Source organism: Schistocerca nitens, chromosome 3 (assembly GCF_023898315.1).
Source record: "Schistocerca nitens isolate TAMUIC-IGC-003100 chromosome 3, iqSchNite1.1, whole genome shotgun sequence".
NCBI classification, from domain to species: Eukaryota; Metazoa; Arthropoda; class Insecta; order Orthoptera; family Acrididae; genus Schistocerca; species Schistocerca nitens.
This window is the reverse complement of record NC_064616.1, coordinates 840,820,730-840,839,350: the sequence shown is the minus strand read 5'-3', so window position 1 is coordinate 840,839,350 and position 18,621 is coordinate 840,820,730.

Genomic DNA, 18,621 nt, shown 5'->3' with positions numbered 1-18,621 from the left:
TTATCAACTATGCAAAAATTTTCGTTAATGTTCGCAGCGCGGAGCAGAGAGAAGAGCAAAGACGGTCTGAAATCATTTATGATCTCTGGGGAAATTACAAGTTCTACATCTACATCTACATGGATACTCTGCAAATCACATTTAAGTGCCTGGCAGAGGGTTCATCGAACCCCCGTCACAATTCTCTATTATTCCAATCTCGTATAACACGCGGAAAGAATGAACACCTATATGTTTCCGTACGAGCTCTGATTTCCCTTATTTTATCGTGGTGATCGTTCCTCCCTATGTAGGTCGGTGTGAACAAAATATTTTCTCATTCGGAGGAGAAAGTTGGTGATTGGTATTTTGTGAGAAGATTCCGTCGCAACGAAAACGCCTTTCTTTTAACGATTTTCAGCCCAAATCCTTTTTCATTTCTGTGACACTCTCTCCCATATTTCGCGATAATACAAAACGTTCTGCCTTTCTCTGAACTTTTTCGATGTACTCCGTCAGTTCTATCTTTTAAGGATCCCACACCGCGTAGCAGTACTCTTGAAGAAGTCGGACAAGTGTAGTGTGGGCACTCTCCTTAGTAGGTCTGTTTCATTTTCTAAAACGAAGTCTTTGGTTAGCCTTCCACACAACATTTTCTACGTGTTCCTTCCAATTTAAGTTGTTCGTAATTGTAATACCTAAGTATTTAGTTGAAATTGCGGCTTTTAGATTAGACTGATTTATCGTGTAACCGAAGTTTAACGAGTTCCTTTCTGCACTCATGTGGATGACGTCACACTTTTCGTTATTGGGGTCAACTGCCACTTTTCGCACCATTCCAATATTTCCTCTAAATCGTTTTGCAGTTTGTTTTGATCTTCTGATGACTTTATTAGTCGATAAACGACAGCGTCATCTTCAAAAAACCGAAGACGGCTGCTCAGATTGTCTCCCAAATCGTTTATATAGATACGGAATAGCAAAGGGCCTATAACACTACTATTGGGAACGCCAGAAATCACTTCTGTTTTACTCGATGACTTTCCGTCAGTTACTACGAACTGTGACCTCTCTGACAGGAAATCACAAATCCAGTCACATAACTGAGACGATATTCCATAAGCACGCAGTTTCAGTACGAGCCGCTTGTGTCGTACAGTGTCAAAAGCCTTCCGGAAATCCAGAAATACGGAATCGATCTGAAATCCCTTGTCAATAGCACTCAGCACTTCATGTGAATAAAGAGCTAGTTGCGTTGCACAGGAACGATGTTTTCTAAACCTATTTTGACCGTGTGTCAATAGACGGTTTTCTTCGAGGTAATTCATAATGTTCGACCACAATATATATGTTCTAAAATCCTGCTGCATATCGACGTTAATTATATTGGCCTGTAATTTAGTGGATTACTCCAACTACCTGTCTTGAATATTAGTGTGACCTGTGCAACTTTCCAGTCTTTGGGCACGGATCTTTCGTCGAGCGAACGGTTGTATATGATTGTTAAGTTAAGCTAATGCATCAGCATACTTCGAAAGGAACCTAATTGGTATAGAGTCTGGACCAGAACACTTGCTTTTATTAAGTGATTTAAGTTACTTCACTACTCCGAGGATATTTACTTCTACGTCACTCATGTTGGCAGCTGTTCTCTATTCGAAGTCTGGAATATTTACTTCGTCTTCCTTTGTGTAGGCATTTCAGAAGGCTGTGTTTAGTAACTCTGCTTCTCCCCAGTTATGGGGGCTCGCAATACCAGTATCTGTTACTGTTAACAGATCAAGAGAAGGTCACATGAATACCGATGAAACGAGATATTTGTTAAAATTAATTCCCCCTCCCACTTGTGATTTCTGCCTAATTGACAAGTTCATTGTATACACAGTAACTGAATGTGAGAAGAGACTGTAGTAAGTTTAAAATATAACTGTGAAGTATATACTCTGACGGAAAAAAATCTCAGCACCAAGAAGAAGTTGTGCAACATAAACGATAGTTAGTAGGCATCTTTCTACATCTGCAAGATTTCGCGCCAGTAGCTTAAGAGTGGCACTAGTAGCGCAACTGTGAAGATTCAAATCGGATTTATACTAAATACACACTGTAACGGTTGTGAGCTTCAGTTACCTTTGAGATAGAACGTGGTGAGTTGATGTTTGTGAATAATCCCTTTAAGGTTGAAATGGCTCTGAGCACTATGGGACTCAACATCTTAGGTCATAAGTCCCCTAGAACTTAGAACTACTTAAACCTAACTAACCTAAGGACATCACACACACCCATGCCCGAGGCAGGATTCGAACCTGCGACCGTAGCAGTCCCGCGGTTCCGGACTGCAGCGCCAGAAATCCCTTTAAGGGAACTCAGTATCAGCACGTCACCGAGTTTGATCGACGTTATGTAACACGGCTACAAGAAGCTGTATCTTCCTTCGGCGATACTGCATAGCGTGTTGGTAGGAATGTAGCCAATGTACATGATTACTGGCACCCAATGTACCAATGTACCGGGGTCCGGGCGGCCACGTGGCACCAAAGACAGGGAAGACTATCGTGTTCGGCGTATGGCACAAATTCCACTGACCTCACACCACAGCCATTTGCGACTTCAGTAGTGTCAATCGGGACAGGGTGGAGGTGTGTTGTATTTTCTGATGAAACCTTGTCCTGCCTCGTGGCACTGATGACCGTGTGCTGGTTAGGAGACCAGTAGAGGACCTGCAACCACCCTGTCTTCATACTAGAGTCCATTGCCGGAAGCCTTAGCATTTTAAGAAGAAAACAGTTGTCGGAATATTGCGAGCTTTCGCACACAAAACAGCGTGACATGGATTGAAAAAGCCCATGGCAGGCTGAAAATGAGTGAATCTATGATGTTCTGAACCGTTAGGCCTTTCTACATCTTTCTTGAGTGAAATATATCCATGTTAAAACATTTCCTGGTGAATCCTTAGTGTGCTCATAAGACGAGATTGCAGAACTCACAATGTACACGATACCGTAATTCAACACCATCCGTCACTCCTTGTGTTCATATTTTGAAGTAAAATCATTCAGATAGCACTACACAAATGTTTTGGAATTGCAGGTATAAGCACTCTATACATTACACACTCATCATAGATGTAACTACTTGACAGAGAATGCTTAATGTACATAAGCCCATAATCGTTCCCCGAATGCTTCATTAGCGACTGGAATTGTTAAAGGAAGAACTAGCATTTATATACGATGTACTCCACTACATGCTTTGTGAAGGCTTGCAGAGTACACGTAGTCGCTTTTTGAGATATTTAGTTTAACAGAAGCAGCCTGAAAGTATTTAGCTTGGAATAATTCGACAGGTTCTCATGTTTAGGAGTACGTTAAAATCCAATCATATCTCCTATAAACAGAAAGCGATCTAAAGTTCAGGGTAACATCGTAACTTTTAAGCCATGCCTTAAATAAATTGTAAGTGTTTTGCATTGTACATAGAACATCTAACATCTCCAGCAGATTTATAGTGGTACTATCCATCGAGGTTTAATTGAGAGCCAATAATCTTCATGTCATTATAAGGGAGATGAACACAGGTACTTTATGTATAGACCTCGCGAGAGTAGATGTGTGATATCGTCTTAAGGAGTAGGACAGTGGAAGTATTGAGATGACCTTTTTGTTGTTTCGGTCACTCAATATCTCTAAGATCACAGTTCGTAAGCTAACCAAAGTAGCATGAAAGTCTTGCCGTCGCAAGTGCTGCCAATAGCTCTAGATGTGGAATGGTATCCCCTTCGATCGATAAAAATCTCGTCCAGCTACATACTTGATGAACAATGACAACTGTCACTGATTTGTGATCGCTGATAGATGGTGGCGTTGTAAATCCATTCGGAAGCGTCGCAGTCGATGTGTAGCGAATTAAGTGTCGCATTTTTCTTTCTAAATTCTAAATAATCACTGATGAATGTGGGTGTCATTACTTCAAAAACACGCTAGCGTTGGAAGCCTTTTGCTTGTCAAATTTGTGATGTATACACCTAATGTGACTTGGAACATTCTTTTGAGCGGTTTCATAAAGATACTCACAGTAGAGAATTCCCTGCAACTCGTGTATACATTACCGCAGCACCTTACACCAAGTGGTATACAGTTAACGCATTGGGTAGTAGGAGTTTCATGACTGCATTTGTCAGACACTAAACTGCAGATGTTCCACATCTCAATATCCCTAACCACACACATAGACATCAAACGTTTCCATTTCATTTCTAAATCATTTTTGATTAATGTAGGTGTGATTCCTCCTACAACAAAAATGTATTGGAAATCATTTTCTGGCCAAAGTAGCAGATGGACAGTGGTCTGATTTACACGACATTCCACATAGAAGCTTAGTGCTGCTGATAGATCGAGCATGCAAACGAACCAGTTCTACAGCTGTTTCCCCAAGAAGTATCTGGCATCATATGTTTAAACATAACTCCCGTAAATAACAGGTTTTGAACTGACGTCCATCAGCGTCCCAGGTGCATTCGGATCAGACTAAAGTGAGGGCTGGAACATCAATATGGTTGGTCCTCAAGCTACTATAGCATGATTCAGTCTTACACCACAGCAAATTTTGAGGATTCTTGTGTGAAAAAAAGCAGTACAGTAGTTCTTAAAGATGAGATGGTGATTCATACTACAGTTTCCAGTATGGGTTCCTACCTAGGTAGTACAGTAGTAGTAGATGAATAAACATAGATTCTCAACTAGCTGCACCATATTGACAACAACGCTTTTGATGAGGCGACAAAAGTGTTACTTAAGTAAAACTAAATTTCGAATTGAATACAAATTGTATTCAGTGCAAATTAAATTTAAATTCAGCCAAATTCAGTTCAAATTCATTTCACTATCAACTAGCTGTACCAGCAATCACCCCTGTAAGTATGGCTTGGTTTGATAGAAATTGGATATCGATATGAATGAAACATTAAACTCCGATCATTCTTCGTATAAACAGCAAGTGATGCAAAACACAGGATAGCATTACATTGTTAAGTAATTTTTAGGGGTTTCCTCACACGTCGTTGAACGGAGGACATTTGTCATTAACGGCGGATTTGTAAATCGTGACAGTTTTGACATGTGAAGAAGTGAACGATACGTGAAACTTGTTCATAATCATTTGGCTGGGTAGTCGTAGGTTTATTTGCCGACTTACAGGCTTCCACAGGCTTTCTAAATCACATCCCGTCGGATACCTGTATGATTCCTTCAACTGGAGCACTTATGCCGGAAGTCTTCATTCATGCAGTCTTGGAAAAACTGTACAAGCCTGTTAGTTGTAGTACACTGAAATACACTGAATCACCAAAGAAACTGGTATAGGCATCCATATTCGAATATAGAGATACGTAAACAGCAGAATACGGCGGTGCGGTCAGAAACGACTATACAAGACAACACGTGTCTGGCGCAGTTATTCGATCGGTTACTGGTGCTTCAAAGACGGGTTATTAAGATTTAAGTGAGTTAGAACTTGGTGTTATAGTCGGCGGACGAGTGATGGGACACAACATCTCCGAGTTAGCGACGAAGTGGGAATTTTCCCGTACTGCTATTTCACGAGTTTACCGCGAATATCAGGAATCAGGTAAAACATCAGATCTCCGACATCGCTGCGGTCGAAAAGAGATCCCGCATGAACGAGACCAAGACGACTCAAGAGTATCGTTCATCGTGACAGAGGTGCAACCTTTCCGCAATCTGCTGTAGATTTCAATACTGAGCCATCAAGTGTCAACGTGCGAACCATGCAACGGAACATCATCGATATGGTGTTTCGAAGCCCAAGGCCAACTCGTGTACCCTTGATGACTGCACGACACAAAGCTTTACTCCTCGCCTAGGCCCGTCAACACTGAGATTGGACTGTTGGTGACAGAAACATGTTTCCTGGTCGGACGTGTCTCGTTTCAAATTGTATCAAGCGGATGGATGTGTACAGGTATGGAGACAATCTCATGAATCCATGGACCCTGCATGTTCAAACTGTTGGAGTCTCTGTTATGGTGTGGAGCGTGTGCAGTTGGCGTGATATGGCACCCCTATGCTTATAGATACGATTCTGACAGGTGACACGAACGTAAGCATTGTGACTGATCACCTGCATCCATTCATGTCCCTTGTGCGTTCCGCAGGACTTCGGCAGTTCCAGCAGGACAATGTCAAACCCCACACGTACAGAATGGCTCCAGGAACATTCTTCTGTGATTAAACATTTCCGCTTGGCACCAAACACCCCAGACATGAGCATTATTTAGCATATCTGGGATGCCTTGCAGCGTGCTGTTCAGAAGAGATCTCCATCCCCTAGTACTCTACCTGATTTATGGTCAGTCGTGAAGGATTCATGGTGTCAGTTTGTAACGCCGTAAATGCATATCCTCCTATTTCCATCTATTGCACTGCAAAATTTTTTCCTTATTTTGCTACCTGAAAATATAACATTTCTGTGTCTTTGTATATTGTAATTGTTTTACTGTTTGTATATATATGCATTTATGTCGATGTATAATTGGTTTGTTTTATGAATATTATTTGTATTTATACGCTGGGTCTGGCCTAGGGAAAACTATGCTATCGAACGAATACATCGATAGGTCGTGTGGAGAACGAAAGTGTTTAGGATCTTTGGTAGGGTTAACTCTGTCGCGTGGAGCGCGGGCAGAGCAGAGAGAGTGTGGCTGGGGTAGTGCATGGAGCAGGTGTGTTGTGTGACGCTCCCGCGAGTTGCCGCGCTTTCGGGGTTGGGCAGCATGTAATTGTGCTCGACTTGCTATGATAGTTTCTGACACGGTGTCGCGGACGGGAAGCATTAGCTGGCGCACAACAAGAGCCCGGCTCGCCTGGTGACCGTCTCGAGAAGAAGGCGCGCCTACATCCAGCTTCTGCAACAGCGACGGCCGACAATGAGTGACTGTCGTCACCTCGTCGATCGACGGCTTCAAACCTTCAATCAACCAACAAGGAAGACTGGAAGCACGTAAAGTTTTAGAACTGTATGACAGACCTCAGCTTTTAAAACTGTTCAAATCACAAAATTACAACTGCGTATCATGAACCTTTGTTGCTCGTTGTCCCAATTGCATTACCAAGCAGGGTCTCTTCCTTTTCCGGTATGAACCCGAGTGTCGTTGAAATTCAAACGCCAGCATTAAAGCAATATTATTCTATTTCACTGCTTTAATTTCAAAGTTCCGTTAAAGTATTCATAGCTGGCTACAATATTCAGATTACACAAGCACAAATTAAGAGTGCGAGTTTTTTTACCATATTTTAGCTTACCTGTGACTGCAGCTCAGCTTGGTACGTATTAAATTTTACTATTGTTAATTGTTCAGAATCATTTAATTCAAGTTCAAAATTAAATCTCTTATTTCTAGATTGCGTAGATTCAAGTAGCTTTTGAAATGATTGTTGAGGTAGCCCAAGACTAACCTTATTATATTGAATTTCGTAATGCTTCAGAAACAAAACTCACTATCAATTTCAGTCACTAAATTAACATTCAATTTTCCGGTTTTATTAATTCTTTTGCTAAATTAAGTCAGAGTGTAGCGAAATTTATTACTTCTGACAAACTTTCAGTTTTCACACTACACGTGTCCACCTTCAGTTGCCACGCTTCTAGTGCTAATTATATATGCAATAACCTTTCTTTTTCAGTTACTATAGTAATTGTCCATAGGACTGGCGACTGTAATTTTCCCCAAATCTCAAATATCTAATTACCGCTAGTTAATTATTAACGTAACGGCCGCACATTTACTTTCTTTATTATCTTTACCCCTTTTCAAAATTAATTTCCACCAGTTTCATTAGCATTTTTCCTTTCATTTAGATGTAACCCTTTCCTTCCTCTTTACCGACAGATTAACTTCGGTGACGATAGCTTTTCCCAAATTTCTATTAGGTGCACGCGGTTTAATTTTTCACTGTCATTAAGGACGGTAAGTGAGGGGGAGGTTACACTTGGCGACCTGGTGACAGGACAATCTTCGGATTTGAGGTTGTTCTGGACACGAATTTTGCATTGTGCAAATCTCGTAACAAAGTACTGGTTACGAAATGGTCGATACGTCAGCGAGAATATTAGTGTGAGGAATCCTAATTAGATTTGGGATTTGCCATTTATATTGAAAATTATTAAAATGAGTGAAGGCTACAATTACCAAATTTGGTAGACTTGGATACGGAACAATCGGTCGAACAGTGGGAAACGCGCACCGCAGAACCCAATGTTCAGGGGCAGGCGGCTAGCATGAAAGACGCGACCGCCGAAACGCAACAAAGAGCAGAAATGGAATTCCGAACTTCAGAAAATGTTTCGGAATCGGAAGTGAAAATCAAATGTGAATCCCTTGATGACGAATACGGGGGGACAATTAAAGAGGAAGCCGCTACGGAAGTAAAACCGTAAGTTTCCGGGAATTTAACTGATTTATTAAATGTTTTGATTAACGAAATCACGAGTCAGTCTGAAAATATTGAACGGAAGCTAGACAATCAGAACAAAGCTATTAATGTTGTTATCAACAATGTTGGAGTTGTTAACACAAAAGTTGATAAAATCAAAGAAGATATTGTTGTGATTAATACCAAAATCGGTAATCTTAAACAGGAAATGATAGGCGTTCAGGCGGAAATTGCGAGCATAAATACTCGGTTTTATTCCGAAATTAGCAGAATCGAGAAAAGTGTAGGAGAAGCAGTTGCTCCGATCATCGAGAATAAGGGGACGGAACAAATTCAATTAGTGAAAAAAGAGGATGAAAAGAAGGTGGAAACTTTAAAGGCTTTAGTATCTGAAGTAGATACCAAAGTGACGAAGCAGGCTAATACCTGCGAAGAAAAAAGAAGGGAAGTAGAAACGCTTGCGACAACCACTTGCCAAGTAATTACGAGAGTGTCGGAATTAGAAAAGAAACTTGACGAAAAACAGAGCTATGTGCCAATCTGTGCACATAGTTCGGAATTGTTGACGAAAGAGGAGCGGTTCGACCCCTTGAAAAAAGGTGGTATACACCCGACGGATTTCATTAAAAATTGTGAAAGAGTTTTACCCAGATCATGGGCTAATGAGAGAAAAATTAATGCAGTTATTGATGTGTTGGCTGGTGATGCCAAGCGTTGGGGCTTAAACCTCAACATTACCAACCTGACTTTTGACGAATTTAAAAATTTGTTTCTGGCTGAGTACTGGTCAGAGCAAAAACAGCAAAGTGTCTGGCGCGAATTTGTCGTATCGAGGCCTTTCGATGCGAATTCGCGCGGCTCGATGAAGGAGTTTTGTGAGGGCTGGATCCGCAAGTTGGAATATTTGCGTGATCGCCGCACGGAATCCGAAATAGTCTGGGAACTCTACAAGAAGCTTCCAGATGATACAAAACGCTACATAGGAAGCAATTACAGAACAATCAATGTTTTCCTGGAAAGAGTTGAGGACGAGGACAATTGGCGCAATAATCGCGATAGTGGTAGAGGCCGTGGTAACAACAACGGGTACCACAGCAACCACAACGACGATAACCATGGGAATAATGCATACCGCAACCATGGTAACAATAACAATAATGGTTCGGATCGTAATAACAATCGGTACAATGCAAATAATAACAGGAATGACGGAAACCAGTATCATACTAATGTGATACGGGCTTCACAGGATAGTAATAACGCCAGAGGGTGCGATAAGCCGCCTCAGCAGCATCCGGGGAGCAGGTCTGGGACGAGACAGGGAAACCATTAGCCGCGCCGGTGAGGGGCCCACCGGGCGTGGAGAAATTTTGGAGGCCCAATAACAGGAGAAAACCCAGGTATCGTCGTTATGAAAATTCCGTATGGAATAATCAACGACGGGAGAGTGTGCCAGTGTTAGGAGGAAGGAGTGCGCCCACGAGTAGTAGATCAGCTGTAGACACGGCAGTAGAAAGTACATTCACTGTCAGTGAGAACAATTTAAGTAGTGTTCCGGAAAACTATTATAAAGTGGCAGCTGTAACACCCACAGCGGAACTGGAGATTGAGTTTAAGAATGATTCGCAAGTGTTGAGAGAAGATCAGATGTCGGATAAAACGTCCGTCATCGAGCGAGGGGATGCAGAGAGGGATGAGGTCTGGTTAAGGCAGTTCGATCGCTTATACGGCGAACTAAGATATTATAGGGGCCTGTACGGGAGAAGTGTTTATGGGGAGCGCGGGCAGGATTTGCCGTGTCTCGTCCCGCGGGAAGATAGTGTTTGTGAAGTGATAGAAAGTTCTGGCCGTAACCGACAGACTTTAACAGAAATAGTTGATATTAATGGGGAGCTCGAGCAAGATTCGTCGTGTTTCGTCCCGCAGGAGTTGGATGTTGAAGTAGTAACGGAAAGTTCAGGCCCTAACCGGCAGACCTTACGAAAGTTATAGTGGTACAAGTAGCCGACCCATCCGACGCAAAACTCCAGTCTAAACATTGTGAGAGTATTAAGGAGAAAGAACACGATAATTTTAGTGATAGCCGGACACAATTGGTAGAAAAGCACGTAGATTACAGCGTGTATGAGGTTAGAGCTGACGTTATACTGTCAGACGGTAGCAGTGTGGGTTGCGCAGATCCAGAGGAAGTAATTGCAGATACTACTGGGCACATTCCTCCAGGTAGATTGGCAGATGAAGTCAATCTGGCCAAAGAGGAATCAACGAAAGTGACAATTAGTGAATTCGTAGCAAAGCAACACTCACTAGTTGACGAATTACAGGAAAAGGTTTCGGTATTGGAGGCGAAGCTACAGACTAAGCCTCAGGACAAACGTGTTGAAATTAAAACTGTATGTGAACAGAGGCTGAAAAAGCCGCCAGATAAGCCGGATTTACGATCAAAACCGGATGGTTTTTTCTGGAATGACCTAGATATAGACGAGGATTTATTGTGGGAAAATAAAGAAACAGTCGAGGACAAATGTAGACAGTTAGTAGTGTCTGTTAATATGCACGACCTACAACTAAACGTGTTGATTGACACCGGTGCAGAATTGAGTGCTGTATCTGGGAAAATATTTCAGTTACTGAAAGACAGACCTGGCATCGTAGTTATGCCAGTAACAGGGGTGAAAATTATCGGTGCTACTGGGAAGGCCAGTAAACCGGTCACAAAACAGATTTTTGTCAACTTCGAGACATGTGGGGCACGATTTGAACAAGAGTTTGTCGTCGTGCCAGACTTAACTACGGAAGTAAGTATCGGGTTAGATTGGCTATTAAAGTACCGTGCAGTGATTAATTGCGAAAGCAAAACTTTGACATGTATGTCACAAGATAAAACAATAGTAGTTAGTTTTGACGAGGTAGGAGACGGTGTGCATAGGCAATACCAGCCTATACACATTGTTAACTGGCCGGATGCTATTGACGTAGGTATGAATTTGAACTACTGTAATGTGAGGTATCTCGGCATTGACAATAGTGTAGAAAGTGAATTGGAAAGTATTGTAGACGGTGTGTCAAACGTAACACACGAACAAAGACGAGGCCTGTATGAAGTAATAATGAGGAATAAGAGTGTGTTTTCAGACAAACCGGGACTTGTGGAAGGATATAAATGCAAGTTGCATGTAATTCCGCAGGAACCATTCTTCGTGAGACCGTATGCTATACCGCTGTCCAAAAAGGAAGCAGTGCAACGGGAGATAGATAAGATGATCGAATGGGGAGTGATTGAAAGAAGTACGAGTCCATACAATAACGGTTTGGTCATTGTAGCAAAACGGGATGGTAGTGTGCGTATTGTGATTGATGCACGCACGTTGAACAGGGTCGTTCAACGTGAAACAGACAGACCAGAGAGTATGGAGGAGATTTTGCAACGTTTACATGACGTTAAGATCATGACTAGCCTCGATCTGACGGCTAGTTACTGGCAAATAGAACTCGAAGAAGAATCTAGGCCATACACCGCCTTCTTGTTTGCGGGCAGGTGTTATCAGTATACAGTACTGCCGTTTGGACTTAATATATCTGTGTCCGTATTCATCAGGGCTCTAGATGAAGTGCTAGGACCGGCTTTGAGTTCAAGATTAACTGTATATGTTGACGACCTATTGTTGGCCAATGCCACTTGGCATGACCATTGTGACCTGTTAGATGAAGTTTTTAGAGCATTGCGCCGTGGCGGAATGACTCTAAAGCTAAAGAAATTCGAATTTGTGAAGCAGGAACTGAAATTTTTAGGGCATGTAATTACCACTGCTGGTATTACGAAGGACCCAGAGAAACTAGAGGCAATAAGGAATTGTCCTCCACCCAAGTCTAGGAAACAGTTAAAAAGTTTTCTAGGGCTAACAGGATTTTACCGTAAATTTGTAAAAGGACAGGTGTTTAATGATGAAAATTTGAATAACCTCTTACGCAGAAATGTTCCGTTTGTGTGGACTGACGGGTGTCAGGCCGCTTTCGAGAGATTAAAAGACGAGTTGTTAAGATCTAACATACTATTTCATCCTGATTTATCGCTACCCTTCCATCTGGGAACGGATTCGTCGAATTACGGGGTGGGGGTAGTTCCAAGAAGTTGGTAAAGGAGAGGATAAGGAACACCGGACGATAGCGATCGCGAGTCGAACTTTATCAAAAAGTGAGCGAAACTACACGATTTCTGAGAAAGAGTGTCTTGCTATCGTGTGGGGATTCAAGAAGTTCAAGGGTTACCTTTGGGACCGTAAGGTGATTATTCATACGGACCATAAGGCGCTCACTTATCTGAAGGATTGTAAACTACTTCACGAAAGACTGACTAGGTGGTCGCTGTATTTACAGCAATTTAACTATGTATGACATCTGTTACGTAAAAGGGACCGACAATTGCGTTGCGGATGCGCTGTCGTGGTTGCCCGAGTCTAATCAAGATGTATTGAAAGATGATTCAGATGGAGTGGTCAAATTATACTATTTTAAAGAAGTTGAGGGACGCAAATTAATAGTGAACATCTGTAAGAATCTACGTCATCATCAGAACGAGGATGGTTGTTTAAATATGGTGAAAACCCGATATGACGAAAGGAGTCCAGAAGGAGAGAAATTAAGGAAGTATTACAAGATATACGATCATATCTTGTACATACGTAAGGGTGAAGATAGTAATATTTGGCGGGTATGCTGGCCCACCAAATTCGTCACGGAAATAATAGACTACTACCATTTGGCGTATGGTCACTGTGGACCGAAGAAATGTACGGAAAAGCTGTGTGAAGTAGAGCATTTTAACAACATGTTAAAACGCGTTTCTGACAGAGTGAAAACTTGCGATTTATGTCAGAAGGTGAAGGTTACCAACTATACGAGTCGTGGTCCTATGCAAAGTATAAGGCCTAACGACACCTTTGAATTACTGTGCGTGGACTTGTACGGACCTTTGCCCAAGTCATCAGGAAACTTTGCCTACATTCTAGTAGTGCTAGAAGCTTTTTCCAAGTTCATTAAACTATACCCGATTAGGAAAGCTACAGCCAAAGCGGTCTATAACAAGCTTGTGAACTATTATTTTGTTCATATTGGTAAGCCCAAGGCGATTCTATCAGACAATGGGGCACAATTTACTTCTAAGTTGTGGAATGAAGGCATGGAAAGTAATGGGGTCGAGGTGATCCATATTTCAGCTTATTGTCCGACTGGGAATCCCGCTGAGAGGTATATGCGCGAGCTGGGCCGACTTTGCCGTACCTATTGCCATCACAACCATAGCGCATGGGGCAAATATGTAGCGGTATTTGAGAGAATTATGAACACCTTGAGACATGAATCGACGGGATTTTCTCCAGAGGAAATCCTGTTGGATGACAGAAGTAAAAGTTTAGTGGAAGAGATAATCAAATTCCCTCCACGGATTGACATTAGTATTGGTGTGAAAAAAGATCGTTTGCGAGAAGTAATTAAGCTAAAAGCCGATACTCGCATACGTCGTCATGATGCTAAAGCGCGGTTTGCTAAGTTTGCAATCGGAGACTTAGTACTTGTAAAAGCTCATGAGAAATCGAGCGAGATAGACAATGAAATCTCTAAATTTAAGTTTGTTTATAATGGACCATATAAAGTCATTGGTATACCTCACACAAATGCTTATTCCTTAGAGTATCCAAGCTCTGGAAAACGATTAGGTATACGGAATATTGTAGACTTGAAATTGTACCAACCTAGGATCGATTAATACCACACAATGGGTAATTTGTACAGTATGTAGATATAGAGTGTAAGATTTAAACGATTTGCTAGATTGCCATGCTTTTGCCTGACCAAGAGGACATTAAAGAAGTTGTAACTAATAAGTAATTAATTTTTACTAAATGATTTAAGGGAGAGTGATTATTTATCAATTGAAAAATCCAAGTTGCTAGTTTTAGTTTTCAGCTGAGTCACAGTAGATTAAGGAATGTAAATTTGATTTTGTAACTAGCTGTAAGATTTCATGAATGTGTGTTTTACTTGTCATTGCCGATATACTTAGACGCAGTTTTAAGTTTCAGGCTAGTACATGCGTGTGATGATGGACAGTGTTGAGTTATCCACTGTGATAGTATTAATGGACTCCTTGAGATTACTCGGAAGTGAGTTTTTCCGAAAGAATTCAGTTGAACGGGCGTTCTGGAAATTCCGTTACAAGGGCGAATGGGATCAAGCGTGCCGCACAGGAGGGCCCACCAATACTAGCGAGGCGGAGCCGCTGTCGGCTCTTGTGCCGCTATCGGCATTCTTTGTACTTGCGAGTACGGAAGGCGGAGTTGTTTTTCTTCCCGGACAGCCTATGTGAAAGGATTCTGTTGTCAATATTTATGTTTTTGTAGATCTGCTGTATATTATTTTCTTGTTTAGCGTTAAGTGGACTCTCATGGCTAGAGTATTAATTATGAAAATGTTATATAAAATGTGTATTCTATGTAATTAATTATTAATTTGTGTATTTTGGTCTACCTGTTTTTATGACCTTGTACTCTGATTAATTTTGTAAATAGAATTCCATTTCTTGGTACTGTTAGGAATTTTGACGATTTTAGAATAGCAAAACCATTTTCTATGTTTGCTATGAATTTTAATATGTTGTCAACCTGTTTTATTTTGTGCAAGATGACAGAGTGGAATAAGATTAGGAGTGTCTCCACTCAATTATTATGGTCTAAAAATTGATTTATGCTTAATTACACGAATGCTAAATTTTGTTGATGTTTTGAGCATATGCATTTCCGCTGTTTCTTTTTTGGGACATTTTCTGAGTCTGCTTAGGTTACACGAACATCCTCAGACTATGTGGGGCACGTGTAACGCCGGAAATGCATATCCTCCTATTTCCATCTATTGCACTGCAAAACTTTTTCCTTATTTTGCTACCTGAAGATATAACATTTCTGTGTCTTTGTATATTGTAATTGTTTTACTATTTGTATATATATGCATTTATGTCGATGTATAATTGGTTTGTTTTATGAATATTATTTGTATTTATACGCTGGGTCTGGCCTAGGGAAAACTATGCTATCGAACGAATACATCGATAGGTCGTGTGGAGAACGAAAGTGTTTAGGATCTTTGGTAGGGTTAACTCTGCCGCGTGAAGCGCGGGCAGAACAGAGAGAATCTGGCTGGCGTAGTGCATGGAGCAGGTGTGTTGTGTGACGCTCCCGCGAGTTGCCGCGCTTTCAGGGTTGGGCAGCATGTAATTGCGCTCGACTTGCTATGATAGTTTCTGAGATGGTGTCGCGGACGGGAAGCATTAGCTGGCGCACAACAAGAGCCCGGTTCGCCTGGTGCCCGTCTCGAGAAGAAGGCGCGCCTACATCCAGCTTCTGCAACAGCAACGGCCGACAATGAGTGACTGTCGTCACCTCCTCGATCGACGGCTTCAAACCTTCAATCAACCAACAAGGAAGACTGGAAGCACGTAAAGTTTTAGAACTGTATGACAGACCTCAGCTTTTAGAACTGTTCAAATCACAAAATTACAACAGCGTATCATGAACCTTTGTTGCTCGTTGTCCCAATTGCATTACCAAGCAGGGTCCCTTCCTTTTCCGGAATGACCCCGAGTGTCGTTGAAATTCAAACGCCAGCATTAAAGCAATATTATTCTATTTCACTGCTTTAATTTCAAAGTTCAGTTAAAGTATTCATAGCTGGCTACAATATTTAGATTACACAAGAACAAATCAAGAGTGCGAGTTTTGTTAGCATATTTTAGCTTACCTGTGACTGCAGCTCAGCATGGTACGTATTAAATTTTACTATTGTTAATTGTTCAGAATCATTTAATTCAAGTTCAAAATTAAATCTCTTATTTCTAGATTGCGTAGATTCAAGTAGCTTTTGAAATGATTGTTGAGGTAGCCCAAGACTAACCTTATTTTATTGAATTTCGTAGTGCTTCAGAAACAAAGCTCACTATTAATTTCAGTCACTAAATTAACATTCAATTTTCCGGTTTTATTAATTCTTTTGCTAATTTAAGTCAGTGTGTAGCGAAATTTATTACTTCTGACAAACTTTCAGTTTTCACACTACACGTGTCAACCTTCAGTTTGAAAGGGTACAGTACCGCCCGACATTGAAAATAGGTACAACATACTTCATTATTCTTGTCAGAACAACACATTTTTCTTGTAAAAATAACTCAATTTCAATTAATACAGCGAAGCCGGATACCAGTGTGGGAAAGAATGACAATTTATTTATTTCATTTCTCACATGTGCACTCCCACAAAGTAAATCCCTACATCCAGTTTGGTGAGATCTGTGAAATGAATGAATGTATGGTCGTCTGCTAACCGCAGATAGTGAATGTGAATATATGATCATCTTTGAGTCGATCCTTTGGCCACCTTTGGTGGGACCAAAGAGATGAAATTTACTTGAGCTTTGAGCGCCTGAAATGTGGCTGACCAATACGGTAGCGTGGTCTTCCCCCACCTCGAAAGAGGTGCAAGATGACCCAGAGAACAGCCATGTTTCAGCACTCTGCCGCTGGATCTTGTGCTGTTAAGACCTGTTTTAGTTGTGCTCCGTAATGACAAAAGAGTGGAGACATGGTATGCATGTGGAATATTTAAGAGTAGTTTGAAATAATAATTTCTCTATTTCTGGAACTTTTGTGGGGAGAATTAAATGTCAGGCAGGTAACATTAATGGGATTTTAGTAATCTTCGGGAGTGACCAACGGTCACAATGAAACCACGTGTAGCAATAAGTTGAAATACTTCCGTGTGCTTAAGTTAAGCTGAATTACTAGCGTGTGTACAATAAGTTGAAATATTTAAGAAAAAGCGTGTGTACCATAAGTTGAAATATTTAAGAAATGGCGTGTGCAGGACTTGAAATTAGAGACGAGTACTTCCACGTGGTGAGTACTGTGTGAGTCTCAATCTGTGTATGAGACAAAGGATAAAGAGAAGTACTCGTCCATGGTATCAGTTGAGGACTCGCGTGTGTGATGAATACGTTCTTAATATTACTTTGCGTGATATGATTCCGTGTGACGCTAGATTCAAACTCTGAGAGAGAAGCAAGGTGAGTCGGCCGTCTATCCAGCAACGCCACTTGGCTTGCATTGCACAGGAGGACGTGCATATATCTCCAGAGTTCATAGTAGGAAAGTAGAATTACGAAGTGGGGCAGTGTCGTGTGAAACTGGGATAAATACTAATTGAAGTGGGAAAGCTGAAAGTGATAATGTTGTGACTATTTAGTGTTTTGTATTCCATGTCGTAGTGTGGTGTATGTCATGTAATTTGGGTATGTGTGGTTTGCATGGGAGAGTAGCAAGGTAGTTTCAAAAGATTAGTGGGTTGTGCTTGTTCCTTCTGTACTGCTCGGTCTGGAGGATAGTTTCGTGATGATGATTGTGAGAGTCGAAGTGTGAGAAATAATAAAAGATCCACCATCCTATCCAGAAAGTGCACTGTAGCGTTAAATAATTACGAGACCATAATATAGAGATTCACCAATGTAAAGCCATGCCCACTGGGCGGAATTTCTCATTTATTATTGTTGTAGGTTACAGAATTTGTGTGTTTAGGTTAGAGAATTTATCGGAATAAATAAGATAGTGAAAAGAAAAAGATTGGTGGACTTTTCCTTCCAATTGTATGTTGTCATGATGTCCCGAATTTATAATGTGTGCGCCATTCATATTCAGTGCGGTGGCCACATGTTGATAAAAGCCGTTAAATAAAAGACAAAAAGAAAATGTGGTATTACCAGTGCGTAGTGAAGTCAGAGTTCTGTAAATCACTGATAGTCAGATGTGCGTTTCCGTTGCGTATTAATCATATAGGAGGATAACTTGTAACTTAAGTGTGAGTACTAGAGTTCATGTTACTCGATAAATAAGAATGAATCCACTCGCTTGGCAGACCACTCATCTTGCAGGCCTGACTGCTTGATGCCACAGTATGAGCAAGGCATGTGGGTGCCTCTCATAATTTCGACCCTGCCAGGATATTTTGCTGTTAGCGTTTGCTGTTAAGATTTTTTTATTTTTTGATGGAATATATTGTGATAGCGCTAAGAAGTAAAATTTTTTCTGTTTGCAATTTCTTTCTGGATTGGTGAGGATCTTTTATTTTTTTATGTAATTAATTGCTATATCGTC